The sequence below is a fragment of the Ranitomeya imitator genome, chromosome 8 (genome assembly GCF_032444005.1).
Source record: "Ranitomeya imitator isolate aRanImi1 chromosome 8, aRanImi1.pri, whole genome shotgun sequence".
Taxonomy (NCBI): Eukaryota; Metazoa; Chordata; class Amphibia; order Anura; family Dendrobatidae; genus Ranitomeya; species Ranitomeya imitator.
In genome coordinates, this window is record NC_091289.1 from 79,416,905 (window position 1) to 79,436,050 (window position 19,146).

At 44.1% G+C, this 19,146-nt stretch overlaps 1 protein-coding gene across 1 annotated transcript in view; it reads right to left on the minus strand.

Annotated features, from left to right (window-relative positions):
- Positions 1 to 19,146, minus strand: part of LOC138647834 (uncharacterized) — a 140,995-nt gene that overhangs the window by 14,038 nt on the left and 107,811 nt on the right. The gene's annotated exons all lie outside the window — the stretch shown is intronic.

Here is a 19,146-nt window from a genome sequence, read left to right on the forward strand (position 1 = left end):
CACAGCCTCCACAAGGTAAAAAAAAGTAGTAATTAATTTATTTATATGACCCATCAGTACAGTAAAATGTTAAAATTTCACTGTTTTAACATCTAATTTTGTTAATAGGTCAGTGAATTGATTCTTAGGCTGAAAACCTATCCAAATGAGACAAAGTTATGGACGTTGTTATGATATACTTAACCCCTTCCCGACATTACATGAGCCCTCTCCATACTGGGCTGGGGCCAGCTGTGGAACAAGCTATGTTCGCTCCTGTCTAAAGGGGTTGTCTACTGCTTGGATAATAATTTCTTAAATATGACATTCCCCAATGTAAAATTAAAACAACTTTGCTCAGCTACCATTTCAGCAATATCAGCAACAGGTTTCCCAAAGCTGTTCTGACATTGGTGTTCCGCAATAGCTGTGCAGCCAATCAACTATTGGGTAGTTGTGCGTCCATTTGCTTCAAACAAACTTCAGATATCTGAAGGAAATGACAGCACATCAGCTCATTGGCGACCGCTACTTGGCTGCAGGGCACACGTGGCAAAACAGTGTCACAAGAGACCCAGCGCCGACATTGCTGGAACAGCGTCGACATTGCTGGAACAGCGTCAGTAGGTGAGTATAAAGTATTTTTATTTTATATTGGGTAATGTAGTTTTATAAAAAGGGGTTGCCTGAGGAGTGAACAAGCCATTTATGTATGTGCACATGTGTTGTTTTTGCTGCATTTTTTTAGCCCCCAAAAACTCAGCATTTTACTATCCCAGCAAAGTGAATGAGATTTCTTTAATCAGTTTGAAATCTGCAGCATATCAATTCTTTCAGAATTTTGCAATGTTTTTCACTCATTGTAATGACTGGAAACAAAAACATATATAAACACTCAACAAAAACTAAATAAAAAACGTGGCAAAAACACAAGTTTGTTACGCAGTGTTTTTCCTGCCACGTCACATGTTTTTGATGCAGAGATGTCTGCAACAAATACAGAATGTGTGCACATGCCCTTTAAACATTTAGATGTAGCTGTCAATCTCTGTTCTCATGGTCTTGGTGAACCAATGAACCCCACTAAGAGAAAATCATTACTTTCACTATATACATTTTTTGAAGACATACTGCAACTTTACATTTAGTTAGGTTAAAGTCAATAAAACTCATATTTATCAATTTCACAGATTCCATGTCAACAAAGTATAGTTCAAACAAGTAGTTTTAGATATCTACTTTGTACATGATACAATCAATTTTTAATTTCTTTCTCTATATAAAAATTGCAGTGGGGCAGACATTTACATGTACTAAATTGAATGTGCTTTTAATATAAAATTATGATTTTAATTATAAATCATGATCAATTCCCAGATATTACTTAACTATGATAGCTACAGGGACTGTCATCAATGGATGACACTCTGAATGCTGTATAATTTTGTGCAAATCACTGATGCAAGCAAATTTTTATAGAATAGATTACTTTTATATATATATATATATATACAGTGGGGCAAAAAAGTATTTAGTCAGTCAGCAATAGTGCAAGTTCCACCACTTAAAAAGATGAGAGGTGTCTGTAATTTACATCATAGGTAGACCTCAACTATGGGAGACAAACTGAGAAAAAAAAATCCAGAAAATCACATTGTCTGTTTTTTTATCATTTTTTTTGCATATTATGGTGGAAAATAAGTATTTGGTCAGAAACAAACAATCAAGATTTCTGGCTCTCACAGACCTGTAACTTCTTCTTTAAGAGTCTCCTCTTTCCTCCACTCATTACCTGTAGTAATGGCACCTGTTTAAACTTGTTATCAGTATAAAAAGACACCTGTGCACACCCTCAAACAGTCTGACTCCAAACTCCACTATGGTGAAGACCAAAGAGCTGTCAAAGGACACCAGAAACAAAATTGTAGCCCTGCACCAGGCTGGGAAGACTGAATCTGCAATAGCCAACCAGCTTGGAGTGAAGAAATCAACAGTGGGAGCAATAATTAGAAAATGGAAGACATACAAGACCACTGATAATCTCCCTAGATCTGGGGCTCCACGCAAAATCCCACCCCGTGGGGTCAGAATGATCACAAGAACGGTGAGAAAAAATCCCAGAACCACGCGGGGGGACCTAGTGAATGAACTGCAGAGAGCTGGGACCAATGTAACAAGGCCTACCATAAGTAACACACTACGCCACCATGGACTCAGATCCTGCAGTGCCAGACGTGTCCCACTGCTTAAGCCAGTACATGTCCGGGCCCGTCTGAAGTTTGCTAGAGAGCATTTGCATGATCCAGAGGAGTTTTGGGAGAATGTCCTATGGTCTGATGAAACCAAACTGGAACTGTTTGGTAGAAACACAACTTGTCGTGTTTGGAGGAAAAAGAATACTGAGTTGCATCCATCAAACACCATACCTTGTGTAAAGCATGGTGGTGGAAACATCATGCTTTGGGGCTGTTTCTCTGCAAAGGGGCCAGGACGACTGATCCGGGTACATGAAAGAATGAATGGGGCCATGTATCGTGAGATTTTGAGTGCAAACCTCCTTCCATCAGCAAGGGCATTGAAGATGAAACGTGGCTGGGTCTTTCAACATGACAATGATCCAAAGCACACCGCCAGGGCAACGAAGGAGTGGCTTCGTAAGAAGCATTTCAAGGTCCTGGAGTGGCCTAGCCAGTCTCCAGATCTCAACCCTATAGAAAACCTTTGGAGGGAGTTGAAAGTCCGTGTTGCCAAGCGAAAAACCAAAAACATCACTGCTCTAGAAGAGATCTGCATGGAGGAATGGGCCAACATACCAACAACAGTGTGTGGCAACCTTGTGAAGACTTACAGAAAACGTTTGACCTCTGTCATTGCCAACAAAGGATATATTACAAAGTATTGAGATGAAATTTTGTTTCTGACCAAATACTTATTTTCCACCATAATATGCAAATAAAATGTTAAAAAAACAGACAATGTGATTTTCTGGATTTTTTTTTCTCAGTTTGTCTCCCATAGTTGAGGTCTACCTATGATGTAAATTACAGACACCTCTCATCTTTTTAAGTGGTGGAACTTGCACTATTGCTGACTGACTAAATACTTTTTTGCCCCACTGTATATATATATATATAAAAATCTTTTTAGAAATATTACTTACAGCACTGGCAGTGAATGCTGAAAACCAAGCCAACTGGACAATCTTGCTGATATGTGAGACCTTTCCAGCAGTTCCAAAAGGCGTTTCTTTTTCCTGCTACAGGGTACAAGCCACTGGCTTTTCCTATGCAAAATCCACTGCCTCCAGAGTTTTGGAAGAATGGTTATCGCTGCCTTTTGAATGGTCTTTAGATTCAGTGTTCTTTGTGTGGTCTGTAGAATCACTGCTTTTTGAATGTCCATTAGAACTACTATTCATATTTTTCTTGGGATTGTCAACATGACCACTTCTTGAATGACTTCCAGAATCATTAGCTTTTGAATGCTCGTTATTGCTGCTCATATGATTGTCACAACTACTGCTCTTTGGTTGACAGGGATCTCTACTCTTTTCATTGCAATCTGGGAAATTAAAAAGTTCATTTAAGTGTATTTATGGTTTAAAGATGTATCTGCTTTGTGGGTATATGTATTCATAGTTTAAAAAATAATATAAAGTAACCCACAATTTCTCGGATAAGTTTGTGACCAATGCATGAAGATTAATTGCAGGAATTTTGGAATGCGCTTCCAAAATAATTAATTCAAGTTTATGGCATAGGATGTATTACAAAACCACAGGACACTCACAGTATTCAGAATATCATAGACTATTGTGGACACCCACAGAAGATAAAAATGTGTTCATGCTTCAATGACCATTGAATAAACTTTTATGTGGTGAAATATAATTATGTTGAGAGATCCATACACCAGGATACTAAGGATTATTGTATTCTGACAAGTGATAATAAGCTTTATAGAAGGAAGCAAGATATTTCATGATTGTGGTGTGCCAAAAAATGTAAACAAAACCATCTTCATTTTATGCAAGTATGGTTTTTCATTTGTTGACTAGAATGAATGTTTAATTCTTCCATTCTCGATAACTTTAAAGTAATGTGTACGGTCATCTTACAGTGGCATGTAAAAAAGTTTTAGCACCCCTGGTCAAAATTACTGTTATTGTGAATAGATAAGGGAGTGGAAGATGAAATTATCTCTAAAAGGCTCTTAAAGTTAACATATTTTTTTATGTTACCCCTCCCCCCCAAAAAAAATAAATTATATATATATATATATATATATATATATATATATATATATTTATTTATATTAGGACTGGCGGAATGCACCAAATAATAATTACAGATGATTTAAGGTGCGTTTGCAGTCCGAGGTCCACCGTGCAGCTAAGACTCCTGCTGCTTGGTAATGATGGACTATATGGCTGTATAATGTGAGTACATATGGGTAAGCTTCACCTGGTTTGAAGGAAGTGAACCCTGTTGTGACACAGGGCCTGCAATACCGCACAGAGAGCGCAAGCAAGGCGACACAGAACTCTGCCCCAAGACTCAGGATAAGAGTCCCTCTAGATCTCTTGCACTTGACACTGCTACTGCGGTGCTAGGGAAACAACTAAAGTAAATATTTACAGAAGCGCATGCAGTGCCGCTCTGGCGGACGCCACTAACCACCCTAGGGCCTGGAAAGCGCACTATCTGCGCATGGCGCCGCTCTGGCGGTCGCTGCTAACTGGATTCTTAACTTGTGTAATTGTGCAGGATAGCACTGTCGGGCGCTAGGTAGCTCTACCATTTGCGATCAGGCAACAACACTAGGAATGGGAATGATTTGGAGCTTTCATCCATCGACAGGCATTCATCTACACACAAGTTAATAAGTTTGCACTAGCGCATGGCCGAGCAGCCATTTGAACCTTTTATAGCAGTAGTGCTCCGGGACCTTCCTGATGGTCCAATAGGAGCTGCAGCAGGACCTGAGCCTTTGACCCCCGACCTCCAATGCGAGGTTGCCCCGTGGGCATGCTCAGTGTGGGAAAAGCAGGACTTAGTCCTTGAAATGCCTGCTTGCTGCTGAACAGTGCTGGCTACAAAGGCAGAGCCTGGAAAGGTTGCAGTACCCAAGTGCAGAGTTTCAGCTTGAGCCAGATGCTGCGACTGACGTCTCTGCTGAGCAGGTTCCACTGTGGCTGGAGGAGAATGGGAGACCACAGTGGACATGGTTCAAGATTCCACCTGTGCAGCGGTGGGAACTTGACTACCTCTTGAAGCTCATCAAGAGTGTGCAAAGCAGTCATCAAAGCAAAAGGTGGCTACTTTGAAGTACCTAGAATATAAGACAAAATTTCAGCTGTTTCACACTTTTTTGTTAACTATATAATTCCACATGTGTTAATTCATAGTTTTGATGCCTTTAGTGTGAATGTACAGTTTCCATAGTCATGAAAATACAGAGAAATCTTGAAATGAGAAGGTGTGTCCAAACTTTTGGTCTGTACTGTATATATATATATATATAAATATATATATAAAATATAACGCTGGGAGCATCACTCTGTCCCACCACTTTGTAGACTGCGCAAGCGCAAACGCCTGCACAGTCTTGGACCCCACATAGTGACGCAGCCCAGAGGAGATAGCGGTATGCATAAGCACTGAACGCATACCGTGATCTCTGAAGGAGAAGCAGGGACATGCCAGGAGAGTGAGTATGCTATATTCACCTGTCCCCGTTCCACCACTGTGCACCGCCGTCTTCCGTGTTCTCTGCCTCTGACATTCAGGTCAGAGGGTGCGATCACGCGATTAGTGCGCGCCGGCGCAGGATGAGAGCAGCACATGACAGAATGGGGCGCAGGATGAGAGCAGCACATGACAGCATAGGGGCACAGCATCGGAGCAGCACATGACAGAACGGAGGTGCAGGATGGGAGCAGCACTTGACAGAATGGGGGCACAGGATAGGAGCAGCACTTGACAGAATGGGGGTGCAGGATGGGAGCAGCACATGACAGGATGGGTGCACAGGATGGGAGCACATGACAGGATAAGGGCTCAAGAAGAGAGTAGCACATGAAAGGATGGGGGTGCAGGATGAGAGCCGCACATGACAGAATGGGGTGCAGGATGGGAGCAGCACAAGACAGAATTATGGTGCAGGATGGGAGCAGCACATGACAGCATGGGGGTGCAGGATGAGGAGCACCACATCACCGGATGGGGGTGCAGGATGGGAGCAGCACATGACAGGATTGGGGTGCAGGATGGGAGCAGCACATCACAGCATGGGGGTGGAGGATGAGGAGCACCACATCACAGGATGGGTGAGCAGGATGGAAGAACCACATGACAGGATTAGGGTGCAGGATGGGAGCACATGACATAATGAGGGCTCAGGAAGAGAGTAGCACATGACAAAATGGAGGCGCACAAAACAAGATGGGGGCTGCACATGACAGGATGGTGGCGCAAGATGGTAGCAGCACATGACAAGATTGGGGCGCAGGATGGAAGCACCCCATACCAGGATGGAGACCATATACCAATATAAATGCTCGCCACCCGAGCGTAGAACGGGTTCAATAGCTAGTATATCTACAATATAATTGTCTAAGGGTCACTTCCGTCTGTCTGTCTTTCTGTCTGTCTTTCTTTCTGTCATGGATATTCATTGGTCGCGGCCTCTGTCTGTCATGGAAATCCAAGTCACTGATTGGTCATGGCAAAACGCCCACGACCATTGCCCCAACCAATCAGCGATGGGCACAGGCCGGCGGCAAAATGGCCGTTCTTTCCTCCCTGCAGTCAGTGCCTGCTCCATACTCCCCTGCAGTCAGCCCTCACACAGGGTTAATGGCAGCGTTAATGGTCCGCGTTATGCCACGGTGTAACACACTCCATCCATTCACGCAGCTATTAACCCTGTGTGACCAACTTTTTACTTAAAAGATCAAATGTTACAAATAATAATAAAAAAACCCGTTATTCTCACCCTCCGACGTGCGCGGTGTCCTCGACAGTGCAAGCTGCAAGCTCCGGTGCCAAGGATGCTATGCGAGAAATGTGACTGCGACATCATCACAGGTCCTGCGCTCATACCAACCCTGGGACCGAAAGCAGCCGCGTGCACCGCACACAGGCACCAGGACTGCAAGGGGCCTCTCGGAAGGTGAGTATATGTTTATTTTTATTTTAAGTCTTTTTTAACCTGTTACATATGTGTCTGGGCAATATACTACGTGGCTGGGAAATATACTATGTGACTGGCCAATATACTACGCATCTGTGCTGTATACTACGTGGCTCTGTGCTGTATAATACGTCGCTTTGCAATATACTAAGTGGCTGGGCAATATACTACGTGACTGGGCAATATACTATGTGACTGGGCAACATACTATGTGGCTGGGCAATATAATACGTCACTGGGCAATATACTATGTAGCTGGGCAATATACTATGTGACTGGGCAATATACTACGTAGCTGGGCAATATAGTACGTGACTGGGCAATATACTACGTGACTGGGCAATATACTACGTGGCTGGGGAATATACTACGTGGCTGGGCAATATACTACGTGGCTGGGCAACATACTATGCAGCTGGCCAATATACTACGTAGCTGGGCAATATAGTACGTGACTGGGCAATATACTACGTGGCTGGGCAATATACTACGTGGCTGGGCAATATACTACGTGGTTGGGCAATATACTACGTGGCTGGGCAATACACTATGTGGGCTGTGCAATATACTACGTGGACATGCATATTCTAGAATACCCGATGCGCTAGAATCGGGCCACCATCTAGTATATATATATATATATATATATATATATACTGTATATATATATATATATATATATATATATATACACTGCTGAAAAAAATAAAGGGAACACTAAAATCCCACATCCTAGATATCACTGAATGAAACATTCCAGTTGGAAATCTTTATTAATTACATGGTGGAATGTGTTGAGAACAATAAAACCTAAAAGATGATCAACGTAAATCACTACTAATATCCCACGGAGGTCTGGAATTGGAATGATGCTCAAAATCAAAGTGGAAAATGAAGTTACAGGCTGATCCAACTTCAGTGGAAATGCCTCTAGACAAGGAAATGATGTTCAGTAGTGTGTGTGGCCTCCACGTGCCTGTATGACCTCCCTACAATGCCTGGGCAAGCTCCTGATGAGGTGGCAGATGGTCTCCTGAGGGATCTCCTCCCAGACCTGGACTAAAGCATTCGCAAACTCCTTGACAGTCTGTGGTGCAATATGACATTGGTGGATGGTGCGAGACGTTATGTCCCAGATGTATTCAATCAATTTCAGGTCTAGGGAATGGATGGGCCATTCCATAGCTTCAATGCCTTTATCTTGCAGGATCTCATCTCGATACCTAATGGCAGTCAGGCTACCTCTGGCGAGCACATGGAGCACTGTGCGGCCTTCCAAAGAAATGCCACCCCACACCATTACTGACCCACTGCCAAATCTGTCATGCTGAAGGATGTTGCAGGCAGGAGGTCATTTTGCAAGGCTCTGACAGTACTCCTCCTGTTCCTCCTTGCGCAAAGGCTGAGATAGCGGTCCTGCTGCTGGGTTGTTGCCCTCCTACGGCCCACTCCACATCTCCTGGTGTACTGGCCTGTCTCCTGGTAGCGCCTGCAGCTTCTGGACACTACGCTGACAGACACAGCAAGCCTTCTTGCCACAGCTCACATTGATGTGCCATCCTGGATGAGTTGCACTACCTGAGCCACTTGTATGGGTTGTAGAGTCCGTCTCACGCTACTATGAGTGTGAAAGCACAACCAACATTCAAAAATGACCAAAACATCAGCCAGAAAGCATTGGTACTGAGATGTGGTCTGTGGTCCCCACCTGCAGAACCTTTATTGAGTGTGTCTTGATAATTGCCAATAATTTCCATCTGTTGTCTATTCCATTTGAACAACAGCATGTGAAATTGATTGTCAAACAGTGTTGCTTCCTAAGTGGACAGTTTGATTTAACAGAAGTTTGATTTACTTGGAGTTATATTCTGTTGTTTAAGTGTTCTCTTTATTTTTTTGAGCAGTATATATATATATATATATATATATATATATGTATATATATATATATATATTCATTTTTTTACTTTAAAAATCACAAAAAGGAAAATGAACAGGTGCAAATGCCAGATAACTTTGATCAACATTTCAGACCTTAATTAGGCTTGGTTCATATTGCGTTAATGTGACCGCGCTAACGGACAGCGTTGCACGGCGAAATTAACGTTGTGCAACGCGTCCGTTAGCGCGCCCATTAACAGCAATGGGGACGCGCATCACTAGCGCGTGCCATTTTCGGCACGCGCTGGCGATGTGCCGGTGTTTTGTGCCGCGCCGCGGACGCTGCTTGCAGCATCCGCGGCGCGCCCAAGGTCCGTTCCCCACTCTCACAGATCGGAGATCTGCGAGAGCGGGGACGTTTAACGCGACCCCATAAAACAACATTGCGTTAGCGCAATCTGCTAGCGCTAGGCGCTAAACGGATTGCACTAACGCAATATGAACCTAGCCTTAGACTGCTAGTGTTAAGGCTTGTTTAATATCATCGTTAGTAAAGAGGCCAGGTGATGCAAATTTCCCGGTTTTATAAAAACCCAGTCTCCTTTAACCATGTGCCAAAAAACAGTAGTATTGGGTTCTTCTAAGCAACTGCCTAGAACTCTGAAAATGAAAATGAAAATGGCGTAGGCCCACAAAGCAGGAGACTATAAGAAGATAGCAAAGCTGTCATGATCCCAATGGCAGGGGATCACTAAAGGACAAGCACAGATACAAACAAGCTCTAGGGCGATGGAACCTGAGCTGACCGCGACCCTGAACCTAACACACAAATAAAAGTAGCCGGGGAACGTGCCTACGATGATCCTAGACGTCTCGCTCCAGCCGAAGATCTAACTTCCCCTATTAGAAGAAACACAGACCTCTCTTGCCTCCAGAGAAATCCCCCACAGAAATAGCAGCCCCCCACATATAATGACGGTGAAATGAGAGGAAAGCACATACGCAGTATGAAAACAGTTTCAGCAAAATGAGGCCCGCTAAAGCTAGATAGCAGAGGATACAAAAGTGAACTGCGCGGTCAGCGAAAAACCCTTCAAAAAACCATCCTGAAATTACTTGAACTCATGTGCCAACTCATGGTACATGAGGAGCAATTTCAGCCCACTAGAGCAACCAGCAGCAAGAATCACATATCTGCAGGCTGGACTAAAAACCAAATAAAGCAAAACACCAAAACAGGAAAATCCAAACTTAGCTTGACCAGAAGGTTCTAGGAGCAGGGAGCAGAGGTAACAAGACACACTGGATACATTGATAACCGGCGAGGAAATGCCAGCAAAGCCAGGTTAAATAGGAAACTCCCATATGCTGATGGAACAGGTGGAACCCAGAAACCCAGGAAAGACAAGTCACCCAGTACCATCAGCAACCACCAGAGGGAGCCCAAAAACAGAACTCACAACACAAAGCGTATTCAAGTTGCCCTTTCCTCAGTTCGAAATGTAATTAATAAATGGCAGTTAACTGGGACAGTGGAAGTCAAAATAAGGTCTAGAAAACCAACCAAAATTTTAGTGACAGCTGCTCTTAGGATTGTCCGAGAGGCAAATCAGAACCCCCGCTTGACTGTAAAAGACATTCAGAAAGGTTTAGCAGACTCTGGAGTTGTGGTACATTGCTCTTCTGTTAAGAGACAACTGTACAAATATAGCCTTCTTGGAAGAGTCATTAGAAGAAAACCTCTCATGCATCCTCACCATAGCATTCAGCATCAAAAGTATGCAAAACATCTAAACAAGCTGTGGCGACACAGCATTGTATCTTAATTAACCAGATGTCTATGTTTAGCAAGCCAAAAAGAATACACAGTTATCTGTATGTCAACTTTTGTATATATGTGTTTCTTTCTGGTTGGTCAAGAAAACAGACTTTTGCTTGTGTAAGCTTGTAATTAGGGTTGAGCGACCTTCACTTTTATAGGATCGGGTCGGGTTTCACGAAACCCGACTTTTGGAAAAGTCGGGTCGAGTGAAATCGGCCGATCCTATAAAAAAGTCGGGGTCGGGGTCGGACGAAACTCGAAACCCAATGCAGTGCATTGGGTTTCCATGGTTCCCAGGGTCTGAAGGAGCGGAAACTCTCCTTCAGGCCCTGGGATCCATATTTAAGTGTAAAATATAGAATTAAAATAAAAAATATCCTTATACTTACCCTCTGACGCGCCCTGGTACTAACCGGGAACCTTCCTTCCTTAGAATCAGCCTTCCAGGACCTTCGGTGACGTCGCGGGTGACGTCGCGGCTTGTGATTGGCCGCGCGGCCGCCCATGTGACCGCTCGCGCGACCAATCACAAGCCGCGACGTCACCCGCGACGTCACCGAAGGTCCTGGAAGGGCTGATTCTTAGGAAGGAAGGCTGTCGGAAGGAAGCAGGGCGCTTCCGAGGGTGAGTATATTCCTATTAGGTATATACTCACCCTCGGAAGCGCCCTGCTTCCTTCCGACAGCCTTCCTTCCTAAGAATCAGCCCTTCCAGGACCTTCGGTGACGTCGCGGGTGACGTCGCGGCTTGTGATTGGCCGCGCGAGCGGTCACATGGGCGGCCGCGCGGCCAATCACAAGCCGCGACGTCACCGCGACGTCACGGCAAGGTCCTAGAAGCGCGGATTCAAAGGAGGAAGGCTGCCGGTTAGTACCAGGGCGCGTCAGAGGGTAAGTATTGCAATATTTTTTATTTTAATTCTATATTTTACACTTTAATCTGAATTCCGATACCAATTCCCGATATCTTAAACATATCGGGAATCGGGATCGGAATTCCGATTCCAGATTCAAAAGATCGCCGACTTCATGGCCGACCCCCCACTGGGGTCGGGTCGGGTTTCATGAAACCCGACCTTGCCAAAAGTCGGCGACTTTTGAACAATTTCGACCCGTTTCGCTCAACCCTACTTGTAATATTGTTTTGTAAGTTGACATTTGATGTAACAAACTGTGCTGCTATCCTGGATGACTTGAGATGTTTGCTGATATGCTAATTACACATTGTCCAAGCCAGCTATCTTGACTTCGAAAATAGAGGAGGAAAAATTATGCAAATAGATTACGTAATCAGGTCGGCACCATTCTTCCCCTTAACTGTGACTGCTGAATGCAGGACACTTGTTAATTATGAAAAGAGGTTATATGCCTCTGTATAGAGAGCTCAAATAAGAAAAAGGTTTATATAACCATAAGTGGTGAAATAAAAACAACTTTTCTTAATGTATAGTAAAAATACAAAAACATACAGCTAGCCAATATAGTGGTCCACAAACCAGTAAATCACAGTAGCATGATGAGAAAAAATCCGTCTAAAAACTGGATTAAATCATTGGGAAGTATATTGAGAGTAACAGGAGCAATGAATAGCATAAGTAATAAAACACAAATACAATGTGCATAATATAATAGTCTAAAATGTTGAAACCAACCACAATTTTTATAAAAGCCAAGGGTACCCAAAAATATGAATGTAAATAGCACAATAAAGGGACCTAAAACATAACATTTAATATACTAGTTAAAAATGACATAACCCAATACACACAGACAAACATGTATAATACCAACAGTTGGTCAAACAGTTATCCAAGGAAATCACAGAGAAACGGTACTTAAAGCAGAAAAATACTCAAATTTACAACTGCTTCTCCTGCTAGCATGTCCTTACCCAAAGCTCCAAAAAAACGGCTGAAGGAGGGTATGTAATAACTAGCTATTGAACCCGTTCTACGCCCGGGTGGCGAGCATTTATATTGGTATATGGTCTCCATCCTGATATGTGCTGCTCCATCCTGCGTCCCCATCCTGTCATGTGCTGCTCCATCCTGCGTCCCCATCCTGTCATGTGCTGCACCCATCCTGCATCCTCATCCTGTCATGTGCTGCTCCCAACCTGTGCCCCCATTCTGACATGTGCTGCTCCCATCCTGCGCCCCCATTCTGACATGTGCTGCACCCATCCTGCACCTCCATTCTGACATGTGCTGCACCCATCCTGCGCCTCCATTCTGACATGTGCCGCACCCATCCTGCGCCTCCATTCTGACATGTGCTGCACCCATCCTGCGCTTCCATTCTGTCATTTGCTGCTCTCATCCTGTGCCCCTGTTCTGTCATGTGCTGCTTCCATCCTGCGCCCCCGTTCTGTCATGTGCTCTTGCCATCCTGCGCCCACGTTTTGTCATGTGCTGCTGCCATCCTGCGCCCCCGTTCTGTCATGTGCTGCTCCCATCCTGCGCCCCCGTTCTGTCATGTGCTGCTCCCATCCTGCACCCCCGTTCTGTCATGTGCTGCTCCCATCCTGCGCCACCGTTCTGTCATGTGCTGCTCCCATCCTGCGCCCCCATCCTGTCATGTGCTGCTCCCATCCTGCGCCCCCATCCTGTCATGTGCTGCTCCCATCCTGCGCCCCATCCTGTCATGTGCTGCTCCCATCCTGCGCCCCCGTTCTGTCATGTGCTGCTCCCATCCTGCGCCACCATTCTTTAATTTGCTGCTCCCATCCATATGCCCCATACGCTGCTCCATAAAGGTTTATGGCCCCCATAAGATGCTCCAAAATATATGCCCCGTACACTGCTCCATAAAGGTTGATGGCCCCCATAAGATGCTCCATAGTATATGCCCCCGTACACTGCTCCATAAAGGTTTATGGCCCCCATAAGATGCTCCATAGTGTATGCCCCATACGCTGTTCCATAAAGGTTTATGGCCCCCATAAGATGCTCCATGGTATATGCCCCCGTACACTGCTCCATTATGGTTTACGGCCCCATAAGATGCTCCATGGTATATGCCCCCCGTACACTGCTCCATAAAGGTTTATGGCCCCCATAAGATGCTCCATGGTATATGTCCCCGTACACTGCTCCATAAAAGTTTATGGGCCCCATAAGATGCTCCATGGTATATGCCCCCGTACACTGCTCCATTATGGTTGATGGCCCCATAAGATGCTCCATAGTATATGCCCCCGTACACTGCTCCATTATGGTTTATGGCCCCCATAAGATGCTCCATTGTATACGCCCCCATACACTGCTCCATTATGGTTTATGGCCCCCATAAGATGCTCCATACTATATGCCCCCATACACTGCTCCATTATGTTTTATGGCCCCCATAAGATGCTCCATACTATATGCCCCCGTACACTGCTCCATTATGGTTTATGGCCCCATAAGATGCTCCATACTATATGCCCCTGTACACTGCTCTTTTATGGTTTATGGCCCCATAAGATGCTCCATACTATATGCCCCGTATGCTACTGCAATATATAACAAAAAAATACCATACTCACCTATCGTCGCTGGGCGCCGAGTGCTGAGGGGCCTGAGCAGGCGGGAACACCGGTGCGCTGTGAGGGTCAGGTGCCGGTATCGCCACCAGCTCAGGCCCCCCAGCTCTTGCTATATTCACCTGGCCCCGTTCCACAGCTGCGCGCCGCCATCTTCCGGGTCCTCTGGCTGTGACTGGTCAGTCAGAGGGCGGCGCCGGCGAGCATTAAGCGGGTCATCGCGCCCTCTGAACTGAATGTCAGAGGCCGAGGACCGGGACACGGAGACGGAGCCGCACGCAGCGCTGGAACGGGGACAGGTGAATATAGCCGATACTTACCCTCCTGGTGGTCCCTGCTTCTCTGTTGGAGATCGCAGTGTGCGTTCAGTGTTTAAGCATACCGCGATCTCCTGGGAGCGTCACTCTGTGGGGGCCAGACTGCGCCGGCGCGTGCGCTTGCGCAGTCTATAAAGGCTTCGGACAGAGTGATGCTCCCAGCGTTACATTATAGATGCTGCTATTTGTACCTGTGTGCTTTTGCTCAGAAATGTGACATCAAAACAGTATCATCAATTCTCACTGCATCTGCAAAAGTCACTAACACAAAAAATGCACCATAAAGTATGGAACAATCTCACCCGTTCCTGAAGAAGCCATACAAAGGATGCACTCCACCACTCAGTCATTTAGGAGATTCAGAAATTCGGTATAACACTCCATAGACCATTTCTTATTCAGGACCACCTCCCTACGCGTTACATTCAAAAGCAACTCATCAGGGGATATGAAGGTCAGGTAGCAGCCTTGTATGATGGAATACCCAGCCATCAATACTTTCTATCCTGTCGGAACTCTCATAGATCAATAATAGATACATATAATATGATATATCAGGTAGACATAAGTACAATACATTTACCTATAGCATACTGTGGAGCCAGGTACCCCTATGCATATTTTGGCTCTCCTTGGAGCTGCTGGAGATATGATAGTTTCTTTCCCTTTGTTCTGGGGATTCGCCCTCCCCTTCTCTCTCATTGTTGGTCGCGTCTCTATGGTGACGCTGTGCTTGCCTTTCCCGGAGCAGTGTCATGTGTTCACATGGGCGGGGTTTTGGGTCATGTGACCACGTCATTGTCATGATGCTTCTCATGATGCAATGAGCAGGGGTAGGTGGGTAATTGCATGTGCTAATGAATACCGGTGGTACGGCAGTGTGCTCTGTAACTAGACCATTTTGTATTGGCTAGTGATATATATTTAACCCCTTCATGACCTTGGGATTTTTCGTTTTTCCGTGTTCGTTTTTCACTCCTCTCCTTCCCAGAGCCATAACTTTTTTATTTTTCCGTCAATTTTGCCATGTGAGGGCTTATTTTTTGCGGGATGAGTTGTAGTTTTGAACAATATCATTGGTTTTAGCATGTCATGTACTAGAAAACGGGAAAAAAATTCCAAGTGCGGTGAAATTGCAAAAAAAGTGCAATCCCACACTTGTTTTTTGTTTGGCTTTTTTGCTAGGTTCACTAAATGCTAAAACTGACCTGCCATTATGATTCTCCAGGTCAGTACGAGTTCATAGACGCCTAACATGACTAGGTTATTTTTTACCTAAGTGGTGAAAAAAAATTCCAAACTTTGCTAAAAAAAAAAAAAAATTGCGCCATTTTCCAATACCCGTAGCGTCTCCATTTTTCATGATCTGGGGTCGGTTGAGGGCTTATTTTTTGCGTGACAAGATGACGTTTTTAATGATAGCATTTTAGTGCAGATATGTTCTTTTGATCGCCCATTATTGCATTTGAATGCAATGTCGCGGCGACCAAAAAAACTTAATTCTGGCGTTTTGAATTTTTTTCTCGCTACGCTGTTTAGTGATCAGGTTAATAGTTTTAGTTGATAGATTGGGCGATTCTGAGAGCGGCGATACCAAATATGCGTAGATTTGATATTTTTTTATTGATTTATTTTGATTGGGGCGAAAGGGGGGTGATTTAAACTTTTATATTTTTTTATCTTTTTCACATTTTTTTTAACTTTTTTTTTTTTTTACTTTTCCATGCTTCAATAGCCTCCATGGGAGACTAGAAACAGGTACAGCACAATTGCCTCTGCTATATAGCAGCGATCTGCTGTTCGCTGCTATGTAGCTAAAAATCAGGTGTGCTGTGAGCACCGACCACAGGGTGGCGCTCATAGCTGCCGGCGATCAGTAACTATAGAGTTCTCAAGGTCTCACCGCCGGAGCCCGCATCAAAGCATGGGATCTGACCTCGGACGTACTATCCCATCTGAGGTCAGAAAGGGGTTAAGGAATGCTAGGCACACATTAAGATCACTCTTCCCTGAAGAAGGCTAATATGCCGAAATGTGCGTAGGGGTACCTGGCTCCACAATACCCTATAGGTAAATCTATTGTACTTATGTCTACCTGATATATCATTTGATTTGTATGTATTATTGATTGTCTCCATCTGCACCTTATTTTAATCACTCCTTGTAACTAGTGTTGAGCGATAGCTTCTGATATTTGAAAGTATCGGTATCGGATTTTATCGGCCGATATCCGAAAAATATCGGATATCGCCGATAACGATACCCGATACCAATACAAGTCAATGGGACACAAATATCATAATGTATCCTGGAATGGTTCCCAGGGTCTGAAGGAGAGGAAACTCTCCTTCAGGCCCTGGGATCCATATTCATGTAAAAAATAAAGAATAAAAAAAAATATGGATATATTCACCCCTCTGGCGGACTCAGGACCTTAGCGGTGTAACCGGCAGCCTCCGTTCCTAAGAATGAGCGGGTGAAGAACCTTCGATGACGTCACGCTCATGTGACCGCTCACGCGACCAATCACAAGCCGCGACGTCATCGCAGGTCCTTCACTCGCTCATTCTTAGGAACGGAGACTGCCGGTTGCAGCGGTTACAACCAGGGCGCATCCGAGGGTGAGTATATTCATATATTTTATTTTTATTCTTTATTTTACACATAAATATTCATCCTGATCCTGATTCCCGATATCGCAAAAATATCGGAACTCGGGATCGGAATTCAGATACCGCAAATATCGTCCGATACCCGATACTTGCGGTATCGGAATGCTCAACACTACTTGTAACTAATGAAATAAACTATTTTTTCTACACAATTTGGGTTTTAAATCAGGTTTTTCTTTCTCAGTCTATGATTTATCCTTACCAATATGCCCCATACTATGTCCATGGTAGACATGTGGTGTTTAAAAAATACATACTCTCTTTACTTTACTACTTTTCACCTTCTATTAATATAATCAATAATTTTACATGTGTATGTTGCCTTTGAGACTCTTGTGCATATACCATTATACAGTAGACTATTATATTATACTCATTGTATTTGTGTTTTACCACTTATCATGCTATTCATTGCTCCGGTTATTGTCAATATACTTCCCAATTATTTAATCTAGCTTCTAGACTGATTTTTTCATGTTACTGTGATTTACTGGACTGTGGACCACTATATTGGCTAGCTGTATGTTTTTGTTTTTTTACTATTTATTATTAAAAGTTGTTTTTTTTCACCATATTTGGTTATCTACACCTTTTTCTTATTTGAGCTCTGGTAAATAGGTGTTAACCAATATTGGTCCTATATATTTAATATCATACCACATTGCTTACCATTTTCACAAATGTATTATTTATGATTATATATTGATACTTATTGTTTGTTGCCAATCCCATTGGTGCTCTGTATAGAGAGACAGAGATTCAACCAAGACATCCCAACATCCAAAGAGCCAGAGACAGGACAACAGCCAAGACATCATGGCTCCATCACAAGGCACACAGATTTATCTTTCAACAGGATGCCAACTTAGGGGACCACAGCCCCGGCTGGAAGAATACAGATCTACTCCATTGACCATTGTGAACCATTGATACATTTGTGAAAGGAATTGGACCCACCGGTCGCCTGGCTCCACCGAGCTGTTCGGAGATGCCAGGCTGTGACCATCCAGTCAACTGACCTTGTACCTGAAGGGAATGTCATCTTCCTAAGCTTGTCGTTACCTTCTCTTTGTGAGTGCCACAGGTGGGGTAGTTGGCCCTGGAAAATTAAGCCATGTTGTGACCCTCTGGTCAACTGGCCTTGTACCTGAATGGACTGTCATCTTCCTACACTTGTTGTTACCTCCTCTTTGTGTGCATGCCACAGGTGGGGTAATCGGTGCCCTGGAAGATTTGAAGTAACAGCTGCTATTGTCCCAGTGAGTCAGCGGAAGGGCGAGACTCTGTAATGTGCACCATCTTGGGGTATTTTGCTGGGACTATTCTATGTGTTATTTGCCTGTTTTGTGGTTCAAGAAAGTATTGGCCCACTGTTTCACTCTCACCCTGTGTTGTCTGAGTAGCATTATGATCATGTTAATTGGAGCATGGGTGTTCGATGGGACAACCCCTGGTCTATGCTGTTACGGTAAGCACCTGCCAACCCTCCGTGTCTCCACACAAGCCTGATGCATTTTGGAAACAAGTAGAACTCTTTGGCCACAACGTTCAAAGGAAAAAAAGGGAGAAACAAGTCCTGTGGAGAAACAAGGGCACAGAATTTCAGGAAAAGAACTTCTCGACAACCATTAAGCATGGGGGTGGATCAATCATGCTTTGGAGTTGTGTTGCAGCTAATGGCAAAAGGAGCATTTCATGAGTAGAGGATAGAGTGGATTCAATTACATTTCAGGTAATTCTTGATGCAAACATAACATCT